Source organism: Mustela erminea, chromosome 15, assembly GCF_009829155.1.
Source record: "Mustela erminea isolate mMusErm1 chromosome 15, mMusErm1.Pri, whole genome shotgun sequence".
NCBI lineage: Eukaryota > Metazoa > Chordata > Mammalia > Carnivora > Mustelidae > Mustela > Mustela erminea.
In genome coordinates, this window is record NC_045628.1 from 54131453 (window position 1) to 54150545 (window position 19093).

The window sequence follows — 19093 nt, forward strand, 5'->3', positions numbered from 1 at the left end:
AATTTTTTTAACTTTTACCCTTTCCTCTATTAACTTTTTTTAACTAGTTTATCTTAATACTACCTTATATTAAAAAAAATAATAATCTTTTTTGAACCCTCATTATTAGAGTCATATTTTATCCTTCATTGTATGTAACTTTATTTTTTGTATACAAATAGGGCTTTTTCTTCTTAAAAATTTGGGGTACAACTTCTTCTCATAGATCAAAATATACCCTAAATCTAGCTCCAGATTTGTTCTAGTCTCCAGCCTGAGCAAAATCTCTCCACTTTCTTTTTCTTTATTCTCCCAAACAACTTACTTTATCAACCCCTTTATTAGAAATTAAAAAAAAAAATTTCATCTTTATAGGTATATTCCACCACTTCACTGTGTTTACTCTTATAGATGTTTTTCATTCTTTTAAATTTTGGGAGGTAGTTTCTTCTAAGAGACCAAAATACTCCCAAAATTAAGTGGGTGACCCTGTTCTAGTCACCAGTCTAATATATATATATATATATATTTTATTTTTTATATTTTTCTTTATTTGTTTTCTTTGTTTTAAAATTTTTTTTCCTGAACTTCTTTTTATCCCTTTTCTCCCCCTCATGATTTGGGGTCTCTTCTGATTTGATTAAAGCGCATTTTCCTAGGGTCTTTGCCACCTTTTTAGTGTTTTATTTGCTCCTTCATATATTCTTATCTGGAAAAAATGACAAGGCAGAAAAACTCACCACAAAAAAAAAAAAAAACCAAGAGGCAGTACCAAAGGCTAGGGACCTAATCAATATAGACATTGGTAATATGTCAGATCTAGAGTTCAGAATGACGATTCTCAAGGTTCTAGCGGACTTGAAAGAAAACGGCATGGAATATATTAGAGAAACCCTCTCTGGAGATATAAAAGCCCTTTCTGGAGAAATAAAAGAACTAAAATCTAACCCAGTTGAAATAAAAAAAGTTATTAATGAGGTGCAATAAAAAATGGAGGCTCTTACTGCTAGGATAAATGAGGCAGAAGAAAGAATTAGTGATATAGAAGACCAAATGACAGAGAATAAAGAAGCTGAGCAAAAGAGAGACAAACAAATACTGGACCATGAGGGGAGAATTTGAGAGATAAGTGACACCATAAGATGAAACAACATTAGAATAATTGAGATTCCAGAAGAAGAAGAGAGAGAGAGGGGAGCAGAAGGTATATTGGAGAGAATTATTGTAGAGAATTTCCCTAATATGTCAAAGGGAACAAGCATAAAAATCCAGGAGGTGCAGAGAACCCCCCCTCAAAATCAATAAGAATAGGTCCACACCCTGTCACCTAATAGTAAAATTTACAAGTCTTAGCGTCAAAGAGAAAATCCTGAAAGCAGCCTGGGAAAAGAAGTCTGTAACATACAATGGTTAAAATATTAGATTGGCAGCAGACTTATCGACAGAGACCTGGCAGGCCAGAAAGAACTGGTATGATATATTCAGAGCACTAAACGAGAAAAACATGCAGCCAAGAATACTATATCCAGCTAGGCTATCATTGAAAATAGAAGGAGAGATATAAAGCTTCCAGGACAAACAAAAACTGAAAGAATTTGCAAACACCAAACCAGCTCTATAGGAAATATTGGAAGGGGTCCTCAAAGCAAAGAGACACCCTAAAAGTAGTAGATCAAAAAGGAACAGAGACAATATACAGTAACAGTCACCTTACAGGCAATACAATGGCACTAAACTCATATATCTCAATAGTTACCCTGAATGTTAATGGGCTAAATGCCCCCAATCAAAAGACAAAGGATATCAGAATGGATAAAAAAACAAAACCCATCAATATGCTGCCTACAAGAAACTCATTTTAGACCCGAAGACACCTCCAGATTTAAAGTGAGGAGGTGGAAAACAATTTATCATGCTAATGAACATCAGAAGAAGGCTGGGGTGGCAATCCTTATATCAGATAAATTAGACTTTAAGCCAAAGACTATAACAAGAGATGAGGAAGGACACTATATCATACTTAAAGGGTCTGTACAACAAGAAGATCTAACAATTTTAAATATCTATGCCCCTAACATGGGAGCAGCCAACTATATAAACCAATTAATAACAAAAATAAAGAAACACATCAACAATAATAAAATAATAGTAGGGATCTTTAACACTCCCCTCACTGAAATGGACAGATCATCCAAGCAAAAGCTCAACAAGGAAATAAAGGCCTTAAATGACACACTGGACCAGATGGACATCACAGATATATTCAGAACATTTCATCCCAAAGCAACAGAATACACATTCTTCTCTGGTGCACATGGAACATTCTCCAGAATAGATCACATCCTGGGTCCTAAATCAGGTCTCAACCAGTGTCAAAAGATTGGGATCATTCCCTGCATATTTTCAGACCACAATGCTCTGAAGCTAGAACTCAATCACGAGAGGAAATTTGGAAAGAACCCAAATACATGGACACTAAACAGCAACCTTCTAAAGAGTGAATGGGTCAACCAGGAAATAAAAGAAGAATTGAAAAAATTCCTGGAAACAACTGATAATGAAAACACAATGGTTCAAAATCTGTGGGACACAGTAAAGGCAGTCCTGAGAGTAACATATATAGCGGTACAAGCCTTTCTCAAAAAACAAGAAAGTTCTCAAGTACACAACCTAAACCTACACCTAAAGGAGCTGGAGAAAGAACAAGAAAGAAACCCTAAACCCAGCAGGAGAAGAGAAATCATAAAGATCAGAGCAGAAATCAATGAAATAGAAACCAAAAATCAACAGAACAAATCAACGAAACTAGGAGTTGGTTCTTTGAAAGAATTAATAAGATTGATAAACCCCTGGCCAGATTTATCAAAAAGAAAAGAGAAAGGACCCAAATAAATAAAATCATGAATGAAAGAGGAGAGAAATACAGACAATTATAAGAACATACTATGAGCAACTCTACGCCAATAAATTTGACAATCTGGAAGAAATGGATGCATTCCTAGAGGCATATAAACTACTAGAACTGAACCAGGAAGAAATAGAAAACCTGAACAGACCCATAATCAGTAAGGAGATAGAAAAAGTCATCAAAAATCTCCAAACAAACAAAAGCCCAGGGACAGACAGCTTCCCAGGGGAAGTCTACCAAACATTTAAAGAAGAATTAATACCTATTCTCCTGAAAGTGTTCCAAAAAACATTTTTGTTTTGTTTTATTTGTTCCAAACAAACGCATTTTATGAGGCCAGCATCACCTTGATCCCAAAACCAGACAAGGATCTCATCAAAAAAGAGAATTACAGACCAATATCCTTGATGAACACAGATGTGAAAATTCTCACCAAAATACTAGCCAATAGGATCCAACAGTACATTAAAAGGATTATTCACCACGACCAAATGGGATTTATTCCAGGACTGCAAGGTTGGTTCAACATCCACAAATCAATCAATGTGATACAATACATTAATCAAAGAAAGAACAAGAACCATACGATACTCTCAATAAATGCTGAAAAAGCATTTGACAAAGAACAGCATCCCTTCCTGATCAAAACTCTTCAGTGTAGGGATAGAGGGTACATACTTCAATATTATCAAAGCCATCTATGAAAAACCCACCGCAAATATCATTCTCAATGGAAAAAAACTGAGAGCTTTTCCGTAAGGTCAGGAACACGGCAGGGATGTCCATTATCACCACTGCTATTCAACATAGTACTAGAAGTCCTAGCCTTAGCAATCAGACAACAAAAGGAAATTAAAGGCATCCAAATCAGCAAAGAAGAAGTCAAACTATCACTCTTTGCAGATGATATTATACTATATGTGGAAAACCCAAAAGGCTCCACTCCAAAACTGCTAGAACTTGTACAGGAATTCAGTAAAGTGTCAGGATATAATATCAATGCACAGAAATCAGTTGCATTTCTCTACATCAACAACAAGACAGAAGAAAGAGAAATTAAGGAGTCAATGCCATTTACAATTGCACCCAAAACCATAAGATACCTAGGAATAAACCTAACCAAAGAGGCAAAGAATCTATACTCAGAAAACTATAAAGTACTCATGAAAGAATTTGAGGAAGACAAAGAAATGGAAAAATGTTCCATGCTCCTGGATTGGAAGAACAAATATTGTGAAAATGTCTATGCTACCTAAAACAATCTACACATTTAATGCAATCCCTATCAAAATTCCATTCATTTTTTTCAAAGAAATGAAACAAATAATCCTAAAATTTATATGGAACCAGAAAAGACCTTGAGTAGCCAAAGGAATATTGAAAAAGAAAGCCAAAGTTGGTGGCATCACAATTCCGGACTTTAAGCTCTATTACAAAGCTGTCATTATCAAGACAGTATGGTCCTGGCTCAAAAACAGACACATAGATCAATGGAACAGAATCGAGAGCCCAGAAATAGACCCTCAACTGTATGGTCAACTAATCTTCAAACAAAGCAGGAAAGAATGTCCAATGGAAAAAAGACAGCCTCTTCAACAAATGGTGTTGGGAAAATTGGACAGCCACATGCAGAAAAATGAAATTGGACCACTTCCTTACACCACACACGAAAATAGACTCAAAATGGATGAAGTACCTCAATGTGAGAAAGGAATCCATCAAAATCCTTGAGGAGAACACAGGCAACAACCTCTTTGACCTCAGCCGCAGCAACTTCTTCCTGGGAACATCACCAAAGGCAAGGGAAGCAAGGGCAAAAATGAACTATTGGGATTTTATCAAGATCAAAAGCCTCTGCACAGCAAAGGAAACCATCAACAAAACGAAAAGATAGCTGACAGAATGGGAGAAGATATTTGCAAACAACATATCAGATAAAGGGCTAGTATCCAAAATCTATAAAGAGCTTAGCAAACTCAACACCCAAGGAACAAATAATCCAATCAAGAAATGGGCAGAGGACATGAACAGACATTTCTGTGAAAAAGACATCCAGATGGCCAACAGACACATGAAAAAGTGCTCCACATCACTCAGCATCAGGGAAGTACAAATCAAAACCACAATGAGATACCACCTCACACCAGTCAGAATGGCTAAAATGAACAAGTCAGGAAATGACGGATGCTGGCGAGGATGCGGAGAAAGGGGAACCCTCCTACACTGTTGGTGGGAATGCAAGCTGGTGCAACCACTCTGGAAAACAGCATGGAGGTTCCTCAAAAAGTTGAAAATAGAGCTACCCTATGACCCAGCAACTGTACTCCTGGGTATTTACCCCAAAGATACAAACGTAGTGATCCAAAGGGGCACGTGCAACTGAATGTTTATAGCAGCAATGTCCACAACAGCCAAACTATGGAAAGAACCTAGATGTCCATCAACAGATGAGTGGATAAAGAAGAAGTGGTATATATATACAATGGAATACTATGCAGCCATCAAAAGAAATGAAATCTTGCCATTTGTGACAATGTGGATGGCACCAGAAGGTATTACACTTAGAGAAATAAGTCAATTGGAGAAAAACAACTATCATATGATCTCCCTAATATGAGGAAGTGGAGATGCAATGTGGGGGATTTGGGGAGTAGGAAAACAAAAAATGAAACAAGATGGGATCACGAGGGAGACAAACCATAAAAGACTCAATCTCCAAAAACAGAGTGAGGGTTGCTGGGGGGAGGAGGGACGGGAGAGGGTGGTGGGGATATGGACATTGGGGAAGGTGTGTGCTGTGATGAGTGCTGTGAAATGTGTAAACCTGGCGATTCACAGACCTATACCCCTGGGGATAAAAATACATTTTATGTTTATTAAAAATTGTTTTAAATTAAAAAATAATAATAAGCTGGATACCTAGTTCATATTTCCGGTCATTTCTCTTTTCTAATATTAGCATTTAAGATTATAATTTTCCCTCAAAGTTTTGTTTAATTGCATTTCATAAGTTTTTGTTTTTTAAAGATTTATTTGTCAGAGAAAGAGAGTGACAGAGAGAGAGCCCAAGCAGGGGGAGTAGCAGGCAGAGGGAGGAGCAGGTTCCCTGCTGAGCAAAGAGCCTGATGCAGAACTCCATCTCAGAATCCTGGGATCATGACCTGAGCCGACATTTAACCAACTTAGCAGATATTTAACCAACTGAGCCACCCAGGTGTCCCAACATTTGACAAGTTCTGAAGTGCAGTATTTTCATTAAATTCTCACTATTTTAATATTTCAGTTATGACTTATTCTGTTACACCTGAGTTATATGAAGTATATTTTAAAATTCAAAATGTATTTTCATAATTGTTTACATTATCATAATTAATTTGATGATTGTGTTACAACTTAATTTTATAACTTTTTAAAAATTTTTGAGACTTCCCTTATGGTCCAGTATGTGGTAATTTTTGTAATTATTGTATATGGGCCTGAAAGGAATATTATTATTATTATTATTATTATTAATATAATTAATATATTATTATAATATTAATATTATTCTTTAATTTTGAAGTGCAGAATTATAAACATATTCATGAAATTGAACTTGGTGGGTACCAAAGGTTGCTACTGACTTGGAATTAGTTTGATTTAATGCTCTTGACGTGTGTATTCCCTGATGGTGCAGATAAAGTAAATTTGAACCTCAGACCCACCTGAAGGCAAGGCTGTGGTGAAAAAAAGATGATGATGACGACGACCATGAATTTTCTTCTTTCAACTTTCCACCTGGAGCCATGTCAAGTGGCTTTCCTTGTTGAAAGCAGGCCAATCTTTTTCCTAAGCCACCCACTAAAGACACCTGTCTTATGAATTGACCTGTGCTTCACATCTCCTCATCCTGTCTAGGTTCAAGGTCAAGCTAAGATCTGCTCCAAGTAAACCCAGGCATCATTCTGCAAATTCTAGAGGACTTGTTTTTCTTTTCTAGATTTGCCAGTAAGTCAGTTCTGGTGTTAGTATCCTATTATTGGCTTCTGAATATTTCTCTCATTTTTTTGTGCAAGGTTTGCAATGCTAAGCTATATCCAGCTCTTTTTGCAGTGGAAGGACCTGTTCTAATGCCTAGGCTGCATGGAAGTGTTTGGTACCTCACGCCACCCCCATTACACCCGAGACTGTACTTGTTGGAATTTATCCCTGGCTCCCAAATTGCCAATTCTAATAGTCCCCTCTCTGTTCCTAATTCATATCACCTCTTTGCAACACTAATTATGTTTTGAAGAGCAGTATGTTTCGAAGAGCACCTTTGCTTTGAAGAGCTTTCTTCTCTGGAGTTTTCACCTACCATTCTAAAGACTCATCACCAGATCCTTGCTGACTCTTTTCTCCTTTATTCAGCCTCTTATTCTTGAAGTAGCCTAGGGTCTGGTCCTAGGCCCCCTTCTTTTCTCCATCTACATTTTCTCCCTAACTGAGCTCATCCACTTCATGGATTTGAATAGCCCTTGAAAGCTCACAGTATCCAAATCCTACTGTCTTCCTTGACCTTTCCCCTGATCTCCAGTCCTGCACAGCAAACTGTCTGCTTAACATACCATTTGCCTATCTTACAGTATCTCAAACTCAACAGGTCTTAAACCTTTGAGATCCCCCACCAAAATGCATTTATTGCCCAATCTTCCCTAGTCTCTTCCAAGACCCAGAAGTCAACTGAACTTTTCCCCCAACCCCATGTTACTTCACATCTTTTTTTTTAATGTTAGTCACTGTAAAGTACATCATTAGTTTTTGATGCAGTGTTCCATGATTCATTGTTTGTGTATGACACCCAGTGCTCTGTGAAATACGTGCCCTCCTTAATACCCATCACTGGGCTAACCCATTCCCCGACTCTCCTCCCCTCTAAACCCTTCAGTTTGCTGAAATCCAGATTTCTTACCATGACACACAAGACCCTACTTTCTCTAATTTACCAGCTAGACCCTTGTCCTCTCGGCTCCTAATGCTCATTCTGAAGTTAAGCACTCTGCCCTTGTTGCCTTTTCCTCTGAAATGCTCTTTCTCTGGCTCTTCACATGGCCACACCGTCTCACCTTCAGATGTGAGCTGACACGCCATCTTCTCAGAGAGATGTTCCTTGATTATCTTATTTAAACTAGAAATTCCCCCATTTCCTCAAAACCCCAGTTATACTCACTTATGGGATGCTACTTGTTTTCTTTCTAGCACTTATCACACTGGAGTAATCTATTTGCTTATTTATTTATTGTATATTACAGTTCCAGAGAGTAGAAATCTGCCTTAATCACTGTTGGCACACAGTATACACAAAATAAATCTCTCTTAAGTGAGTTGTTATACTGAGTCCTTACCAAAAATTGGTCTGTTTTAACCATGAAAATAAGCATGTGAGATATAGGAAGCCTTCTCCTCTAAAGCCACTTCTTCTCCCAAATGGAGACATGTAGCTATATCATGGAAGCTCAGAAGGTTTGGCCTGTACAACCCATTACAACAATTCTCTTTCCTGTCCTCAACTGTTCAGCAATCACTTGAAAACCTAGTAAGAAAAGCCAGAATTGGCCTAACAACTTGGTCTTTCCTTTTATTCAGTGGATATTACATGAGATTATTTTCAACAGTCCTTCAGAGTCCAGAGACCTAGAGATGGAAATCAATAATCAAAACAGAGCAATGTAATGTCAATATGCAACATGAAATATTTATACCTTTACACTTGTGAATTTTCCTCTATAGAAATGCATATGACTGATACCTACCCAATGATTTACAAATAGAAGTATATTTTGAATACATAAATATATGTGAAAAATGTAAATCACATTTTAAATTTTTCAATAAATTATCTATAGCCCATCAACAGTCCTTTGTTTTAATGTGTTTCTCCGTAAACTCAACCAATCAGAGCCTGACATAGAAAACACTACAGTACATATCAACTCCATTAGGATTGAAGACCAAGCTTCAGTTCACTAAAATTCACAGGTACAACATGCTCATTAGAGAAACAGGACCCCAAAAAACAGAAGTCAGTTGCATCTGAAAGAACAAGGCAAGTTTCAGCTCCAAGGTGAAAGGAGTGGCAAGGACTTTGTAGCTTAGTTTTAAGCATGAAACAACCTGGTCAGTTCTTCCCTGTGTGCCTCATGGAGTAAAGACATAAGGCTGAACCAAAGAGACCACGTGATAAAGGACTTTTTTTTCTCACTGGTAACCAGAGGGCTGATATAGAAATGATTTTTAATCCAGTGTCACTGAATTTAACTTACTTAGCATCAGAAGGAGACATAAGGTAGCCGTGCCTCATCTCAGTTTAGTGAATTTGTGGATTCTGAAGACAGATACCAAAAGATGACTCATTGTTTAGCCAAGTAACACCCAAAGAAGAACCAGTGGAGGTGCAGGCACTTCTGTCAATAGGAGACTTTTGAACTGATTTTTCATTTGCTGGTTCTCCTTCCTTCATTTGTCTTCAAATGGAAATGTGTTTGAACCAAAGCTCTTCCCCATGCTCATGTGTGCATGCTGGCAGGGATGGGTGATGGGAGAAAATATAGTCCTTTCTGGATTTCATTTAAAGCAAGGACAATCTGCTGTTTATCTGGGTGTTTGGATGAGAGGAGAGGAAGGAAGAAGGTATAACTGCAGCTCGCACTTAGTGACTGTCTGCGCTGTGGCAAGCACTAGACTGTACAGTAGTCACATTACCTCTTCCCTTTACAGTAAGGAAATGAAGCCCAGAAAGGGGTGTCACCTTGCCCTTGCTCCCATAGTCTGTGCAAGTATATGTGCGGGAATCTGAACCCCAGTCCCTGAATTCGAAGCCATGCTCCTCTACCACATGGACTTGCCAACTTTCTTCTCTTCCGAAGGGCTGGAATTCTCTTCCCTTTGAGTTGACTATAGAAGAATCATACCACTTTCTCATTTTTCCAAGCGAAAAAAATATATACACATCAAACTCCCTGCAGCCTTCCTACAGTAGTTTCCTATTGCTTCTATAACAAACTACAACAACATCTTGGTAACTGAATACAACGCAAATATAGTCTCTTGAAGTTCTGGAGACTGGAAGTACAAAACAAGTCTGATGGAACTAAAATCAAGGTGTTGGCAGTGCTGGGTTCCTTCTGGAGGCTCCCGGGGTAAATCCATTCCTTGTCTTTCCCAGGTTCTAGTGTCTGCCAGCTTGTGGACATATGATTCCAATCTCTACTTCTGTGGTCATCCCTGACTAGGGATGTAATAGAATATGGTATCAGAGACTTAGGCAGGGGCTAGCTCAAACAGAACTGGATAAGCCAGGTTTCATGATATTTCCATTGCTGAAGACATCCAATTACAGATGATCAGGAGAAACTGATTATATGAGTATAGACTGCAGGGGACAGGTTGGTGTTATGGATAATAATTTTGGAGTCATTGTGTATAAATGGTATTTTATGCAATATGATTGAATGAAATTGTCTAGAGAATGAGCACAGAGAGTACCTAGAGCACTCTACCAAGCAAGAAAGAGGAACTAAGTATTGGATTTGGCAATGTGGAAATGGACAATGACATTGACAAGAGCCATGTGAATGGAGTGAATACAGATGGCTTGATTGAAGTGGGTTCAAAAAGAATAGATTGGTAGCTCTTTTTTTTTTTTTTTTTAGAATGGTTAAACAATATCTAATAAAGTTACAAATGAAGGTACCTGTGATCCAGCAATTCCATTTCTTTCAAAGGCAAGGCTGAGGCAATGGTAGATTTTGCTGATGGAAAATGGTACATTTCACTGGGCATAACTGAAGGTTTGAGTTGTTGAAAACAAGTGAGAGCTTGAGTCAGATCAAGTGAGTGAATGATGGCCCCCAAAGATATCCATGTCCAATCCCCAGAAATTGAATGTTATCCTACACAGAAAAGGGGTCATTAAAGATATTGAGGCAAGGGTGATCATCCTGGATTATTGGGATGATCCCTAAGGGCAATCACAGCTATCCTTATGAGGACTAGAGTCTCTATTACTCTTCCCTTTGCTCATTATGCCTGACTGGCCCCTTATTCTCTTCAAATTTGGCAAACACACTGCTACGTCAGAGTCTTAGCACTTATGTTTCTTCCATTTTGAATGACTTTACCCAGATATTTATGTGGCTTTTTCCATCACTCCATTCGGGTATCTGCTTTTAAATGCCACATCATCAGAGAAGACTTTGTTGACCTTGTTCCCCCAAACAGGAGTTTTTATTAGAGCAGCCCAGAAATTTCTATCTTTCCCTTTTGCCTACTTTATTTTTCTTCATGGGATTCACCACTTCCTGACACTATTATATATTCATTGTTTCTATGTTTTAAATGCCTGTCTTGCCCCATAGAGCGTAAGTTCCTTATAATCCAGGACTCTATCTTGTTTATTATTATACTTTCTATGCCTAGAAGAGTGTCTGGTACATAACAGGAATTCAATAAAAATCTGTTGGATAAATGGATGAATCTTGGCTCTTACAATTCCTCAGTGTAAGACCTCTGCTCTATGTGGATTGGTAACTTGCTGCCTCCTGAATCGACCCTGTCCATGCTTCTGGTCTACCACTGCTGGAAAACAAACCACTCCTTCCAAATGGTACCTATCTTAAAAGGCACCTCTTTCATGAAAATTTCCTCAATCAAAATTAAAATCAGAACAAAATCTGCACCCTCTGAACACCTGTTGCTTTCATCATATATGTCCTTTATGTGTCTTTATATATATATTTTTTCATTTTTGTATTCACTAGTTGTATGTCTGCAGGATTAACCATTTCATGTATCTTTGACCTTAAATTCTTCCAGAGAGGGTTCTGTGTCCTTCCTCTGCCAAATATTCTCCCCAAATCCCATCTATATATGTTTGATACTTTTAATTTATTTTATTTTTTAATTTTTTAAAATTTTCTTTTAATTCTAACATAGTTAACAGTGTTACATTAGTTTCAGGTGTACTATATAGTGATTCAACAATTCCATACACCACCCAGTCAGTGTTCATCATGACAAAAGCACTCCTTAATCCCCATCACCTATTTAACCCATGCCCCCACCCATCTCCCCTCTTGTAACCATCAGTTTGTTCTCCATAGTTGAGTGTTTCTTGGTTTGTCTCTCTCTCTCCCTTCTTATTTTTTTTCTTTGCTCATTTGTTTTGTTTCTTAAATTCCACACATGAGTGAAACTGTATGGTATTTGTCTTTCTCTGACTTATTTGCTTAGCATTATACCCTCTACCTCCATCCATGTCATTGCAAATGGCGGGATTTTATTCATTGTGATGGCTGAATAATATTCCACTGTGTGTGTGTGTGTGTGTGTGTGTGTGCATGTGAACCACCTCTTCCTTATCCATTCATCTACTGATGGACACTTGGGCTGCTTCCATAATTTGACTATTGTAAATGACGCTGCTATAAACATTATAAACACAAGTACAAGTGTGTACGTATCCCTTTGAATTAGTATTTTTGTATCCTTTGGGTACCTGGTAGAGCAACTGCTGCTCTATTTTTAACTTTTTGAGGAACCTCCATACTGTTCTCCATAGTGGCTGTACCTGCTTGCATTCCCACAAACAGTGCAAGAGGATTCCGTCATTGCCAACAATACTTTTTTAAAATAAATGAATAGGGCGCCTGGGTGGCTCAGTGGGTTAAGCCGCTGCCTTCGGCTCAGGTCATGATCTCGGGGTCCTGGGATCGAGTCCCGCATCGGGCTCTCTGCTCAGCAGCGAGCCTGCTTCCCTCTCTCACTCTCTGCCTGCCTCTCTGCCTACTTGTGATCTCTGTCTGTCAAATAAATAAATAAAATCTTTAAAAAAAAAAATAAAAAAAAAATAAAATAAATGAATAAATAAATGAAATAAAGGTATGCTGGTGATGTTAATAATAAACTTTCAACAAACTAGTTTCCAGTTTTAGATATACGGCAAAATTTAAGAATATTACTAAACTAAATATTAAGATTAAATTAAATTAAGATTTCTCCATCTGACAATTTCTTTTAATTTTTTCATGACCCAACTTATATATCACAACCTCCACATCATTCATCCCTCCCTCCATCCATTCATATAGTAATGTTAGTTACCATTCATTTGAAAATGTCTGTACTCTCCTTACACTGTTCCATTTTATAGATGAAGAAATTGGGCTCAGAGGGGGTAAGCTCATATTCTAAAGGGGTAACAGAAACACAAACAAGTAATTACAAAACAATCTGTATACTGAATAGAGAAATTTAAGGGCTACCCTAAGGACAGTGAGGATAATGCACCCAACTCTGCCTACCCTTCAGGAAGGTAGGGTGGTCAGAGGGGATTCACAGATAAAGGTGATCGTCCCAACTGAATTCTGATGGATGAATGAAAATTATCTAGACAGGTTAAGAAACCAAGGAAGTAAGACACATGGAAGATCAGTGACATGATATCATTGTAGCAGTGATGGGCGCTAAAGCCTTTTTACAGCTCCCATCACTTTTCACGAATGCTTCTAGCATGAATACCACACCATGTTGTAAATGTGAGTTCAGAAGTTGGTCTCCTTGACTAGGAACTGTTCTCTTCATTTATGTAACTACCTTTGTGCCCAGCACTGTGCGTGACATGAAGGTCACCTTCCCTAACTTTGGGCTGCTTAGGTGGCTACCAGGACTGCTGGCTAGCTGGATGATATATGGAGATGCGATTTCTGGCTTGGCCCTTTTTAGGGCATATCCCTGTAAGTAAACATATCAGAGTAGCAGCCATAGGGGGCTTTGGGCAGGAAGGAAGAAGTCATCAAACATGAGGAAGAACCAGGCAAGTTCTGAGCCCCTGCAAAAAAGCACAGCCTGCTCCCAGGTTGTGCAGGATGCCTCTGCCCTTGAAAAGCCTCATCTCTAACAGTTTCCTCATCCAAGCCTCTATGTTGCAAAGTAACAATAATAACACTGAGATTGAGAAATAATAAGATGAATTTAGGAAATCACTTTGAAAAACCTGAACTGGAAGATGCCATGTAGAATAAACTATACTTATTCTATGAAAAGCAGGGAATCCAAAATGCCCTGGTTCACTAATGAAAGGATCTTTCTATTTTCTAATTCCTTAGCTTTCTAACTGCAGGGGTGACTGCTGGCAAAATCTGCCCTCCACCTCCAGCTTCTGAACAAAGTCAAGAAATCAACATTATAATCATGCATTGTTTCCATAGCAAAGGATCCCACAGCTCAGAGCAAAACAGCACTTTTTAGGATGTTGCCAGAGTGTATGTGGCAAAGAAAGATTAATTAGCCTCCCATTAATTGACAGTATTTCCCTCACATCTGCTTGGGCCTGATGTGAGTTTAAGTGTCTCTATTTAAGTGCCTAAAGCTGATTGAACATGTATAAAATTTAAGAACCCTTTCTAAACCTCAGAGAGGCCTGGGACCTCAGTTCCCTTTCAATAGTAGCGATGTTTTGAGAAAGGGTTGGGGGGTGGGGGTGGGAGGGTGGCTAGTGAATCCTGGAGAGGCAACAGAGACTAGAGGGTAAGACACTGGGAGAAGGAAGAAGAACTGGAGCAGGAGATAAGAGGTTAAGTCTCTGGCTCTCTAATAAGCAGTCATGACGCTGGCAAACCACACCACTCCTTTGGACTTCTCTTCTTGCTCTGGTGTTAGATTAAACCAGTGGTTTTCTACCGGGGTTTCTCAGAGTCCTAGAAGTTTCAGAGTCCCCCTTAGGTATCTTCTTGATTCTAGAGCATTGTTGTCCAATTGAACTTTTGTTCAACAGAACTTTCTGCTATGATGGAGATTTTCTACCCGTACTGTCAAATTGGTAGTCACTCACCCCTAATGGCTATTAAGTGCTTAATATATAGCTAGTGCCACTGAGAAACTGAATTCTAAATTTTATTTAATTAATTTTAATTTAAAAACTCCGTGTGGTGAGTGGCTGTAATATTGGGCCACGCAACTCTTAAAGGCTCTGAGTTGGGATCTAAACAGGCAGGGTCCAGGATTTACCCTACTCCTGCTTCAATGAGAACATGTCAGTCTTTCTCAGTTTTTAGTAATATGCTTCCACAGCAGTTTCCCCAAACAAAACGTTTCATAGCTAAAGAGCACTGGGAAACTACTAGACTAAATAATCTCCAAAGCCCTTATATTTTGAAAGCTCTTAATCCGATGGTCTTCATGTCCTTTGTACACAGCAAGGACCACTCTTCTGGGTATGGAGGAAAAATGAGACCACCTCCATTACTGTCATACCCCATTCTGCCTGACATGGGGCAAGATGCTCATGCAGCTGATGTGGCCTCTTACCTGAAGAGGATCTCGGGTCCTTTGACAGGGCAAAGGCCTTTCGTGATGGTCTCAGCTGCTCCATCCAACTTGCTACCCAGGAACTGCTCATGGCTCTTTGTGGCTTTTGCTGGCCCTACAGACCCAGACTCTGGCAAGAAAAAGGAAGCAGAGGCCAGAGAAACTCAGAATGAAGTTAACGCTCTCAGTCTCTTAGGTTTCTATTTTCACAAAGCTGGGAAGGAGGAGCTGGAGATTTCCAAAGTAGATGCCAGAGCTCTGTCAAGCTACCCCAGGGCACCCACTGCCATCAGCCTAGGTTTAGAGGGCTGTCGCTCCTAGAGTCAGGGCTGGGCTGGTCATGGATGGCTATGTGCACCTGCACTTGGAGAAGGTGATCAAAGCAGAGTCTGTGAGTATATATACATGGTGAGGTTTGGGGTGACTCTGTCAAGGTGTGAGCCCTGAGCTATAAGCTCAAAAATGACATCATCTATGAGTTAGAGGAGTCTCACCTGAATTTTTAAAGTATATCTGTGAGATGAGCAAAAAATGAGGTCCAGAACATTTTGATTCCCAGAACATGCCTACAAAATAACAAACCTCACAATATAGAGCTTGTCTCACAGAAAGTGCCAATATCTCTATGTGTGACCGACTCCTAAAGGGAAGGGAGGAAAAGATTACACAGTTCCTAGAGCAGTCATGTAGTGAGGGGTTGTAGGAAAGGAATAGTGAACTCCCTTACAGAGCTCACACAGCTCCTTCAATTATACTTCCACAGACTCCCTTCAAAGCTTTCTCTCAGACAAAGGTAAGTCATTACCAGTAACCTTCCAGAAACCTTTTGTAAGAAGAAACGGCTGTGATTTTCCATCTTTCTCGACCACACTAAAGCAAACAGTGGTGCTTGTTGAAGTTTAAGTCAATACCCTCACCAAAGACTATGACTGAGAGATCATAGCATTGTATATATTCTTCCAACTCTATGTTCTCACTCAGAGCAGAAAATGTTGACAACAGCCTTGTCTGTGGCCATGTGCTTGGGTGAAGGCTTTGTAAAAACACAGAACGTGGCATTTTGGGGAGGACTTGCCACAGGAGTGTCATTTGCTGTAATTTTCTTAGCTTTATCACATTTCTGGTCATCTCTTCTTATAGATATAACATGTTACATCACTTTCACCAAGAAAACTAATTAGTGAAAGACTGATTTTAAGGGACTATGTGACAGTCACAAACATCTACCCTTCCTTCTCACCAAGCCTCAGGTTTCCATCATCCAGCACCACCAGCTCCACACCCATCACACACACATCAAATAGACACCCTTTTCAGGCCCTTATTTCATCACTGTCAATGTTCTTTGCATCCGTTACACAGCAAGAGAAGCTCTGAGACTTTCAAGTTATGCTGTTGTCTAGTTGGAAAGAGCACCCATGCCCTTGCCAACTGGTTTTCTACTCCTTTGATCCACCCACCAGTCACATAGGGCTGTGGTGAATTCCCTTGGTATTTCTGTGGAAATAAAAGTAGGTGGGATAACCCTCCCCATCCCATCCCCATCAATACCAGGAACTATTTCTACAGAGATTTCTATCAAGTCTCTTCTCCAAAAGCAGCTGCCTGAAGTTGAGCACCTCCCAACTATCGGGGCGAGTTGTTGGCATGTCGCATGTTTGGGTGTGTTGCTACTGAACTCGAGCCCCCAAAGTAGTAACATCATCTCTTCATTCAGTTAACAAGCTACTTCCAGAAAACTACAGCAACTGCAGGGACGTTATTTTAAAGGAAGTCGTTAGGAGGAAGCAGTTTCCAATAATGTGGTTGTTTCTGTCCACTGCTCTACCGTCTATGAGAATCTCATGCCTCCTTCACCATTCTATCTCCCATGTCTTGCCCTGACCCTGGCTCCCGGCTAGTGAATGAGTGAATGAATGAATCAGTGAATGAATGAATGAAGCTGAGCATAGATGAAAAGTAAGGCTACATTTTCAAATTAGACTTTGGAATAATAATTAGCATAGCTCCTTTCCCCACTTATCCTTAGGTTTTGGCCTGGATCATATTTCAACTATTCAGAATTTCTTCTTGGAATGGGCTTCTCAAGTACAATAGGCATATTTTGTCTATGGTGCCCCGTGCTTTATGCTTATTCTTGAAGAACTAGATAATGCTGTTTTCTGTGTGTAAGGAGATGACTGAGAAGGTCATGTTGTGAGCCAGGGTTTCTCCAGAGAAGCAACACCCAGAGGCTCCTTTGCTCACTCTGTAGCTGTTCTGACCACTTTGCAGGTGTTCCTGTTGGTGGCTCAGTTCTTGGGGCCAGGCTTCAGATAGAGACATGCACAGTTAGGCTGTCCATCTCCATCTACTAATAACAGTACTGCCACGTAGAAAGGGGACCTCCAGAATGCTCCTCTCAGCCTTGCCTGAAATCCCACATGCCGAATCAAGGGTAGTGTATTCCACCTTAATTCTAAGTTCACTAATCCTCAAAGATGTACAACAGTTGCCCAGGCTACCAAGAAAAAGCACCAGACTGTGTAGGGGGCAAGGGCAGGCTGCCACCAAATGGGCCACTTTGGCATAGCAATTATTTTGGGTGTTATACATAAACGATGAATCTTGGAACACTACATCAAAAACTAATTACGTACTGCATGGTGACTAATAGAACATAATAAAAAATAAATAAAAATAAACAATAAATAAAAGTATGTTTTAAATGAAAAAAATAAATAAATAAATAAACGCAAGTTATTTAAGAGACAGCCAGTGCAAGCAGGACACTCAGAACCTCCTCTGTCCTCTGGAAAGGAGCACGTAAATGTCCCATGGGAAAGGCACCCTGTACCAGGAGATAAAGAAACAAACTCATCACCAGAGACAGGGGATTTAAAACCCAGAATGCTGGATAAGCAACCCTTGTTACTTTCTACTAATTGATGACTCCAGCCTAAATTCTGTTTAGAATTCCTTCCCAGCCGAAGCTCCCAACGTTAACTTTTTTTTGTCTCGTCAATTCTTCACAGATTTATTGTGTCTTTGTCTAAAAAGTATAAAAAATTGTCTGCCTTGGTCATTCCTTTAGGACTCCATTTCATTACGGGGCCTCCATGTGCACGTCATAAAACTTTGGTTTTTATTCCTGTTAATCTGTCTCATGTAAATTTAATTCTTAGTCCAGCCAGAAGACCTTGAAGGGTAGACGATGAATTTTTCCGTTTCTTCAACTAATTTTAAGTCAAAATCTCTGCCAGAGCTTTCAAACGCCTTGAGGTAATAATTACAGTCAAGTCGGGTCACTCTTTAGAGACTTTCTTTTGTAGTGTGAATATCTCTTGATTATGGGCTGTAGCCAAATGATTTTTCATCCTGTGGAGCTGAGTCACAATTAGGTAAAAGCAATTTAGAACTAAAGGGTCCATATGGCTCATTACCTTTCCCTGTAGCATAACCTCTGGTTTAATAAATCCAAGACGGCGCCTAGACTGGGGGGAACACCTCTTTATGTCCCTTACTCACTGGAGCACTCCTTTGTCTCAAACTATACAAATAAACTCCTCAGAATCATCTCCCAGGATTTACTGAAGTGATATAAGTGGAAGCAATTGAGATTTTAAAATGAAAGGAGAAATCTCAGGTTTGAAAAATGGAAAACTTATTTTTTTTTTCCAGTTCCATAAAATTACCTATATCCTCACAGGACTCAACAGAGGATCTTCCTTGATACCTGCCTGGAGTCACATGAAATTTATTTTCCCATTGTTCACAAGGAACTGATAAAATGAGGAGCCAGAAAGGCACCACTCAGGAAGTCTATTCTTTATGACTATGACCTGCTTTTCTGGAAACGGACTCAGAAGAGAGAGTCTCATTCAAAATCCTGAGAGAAAAAGC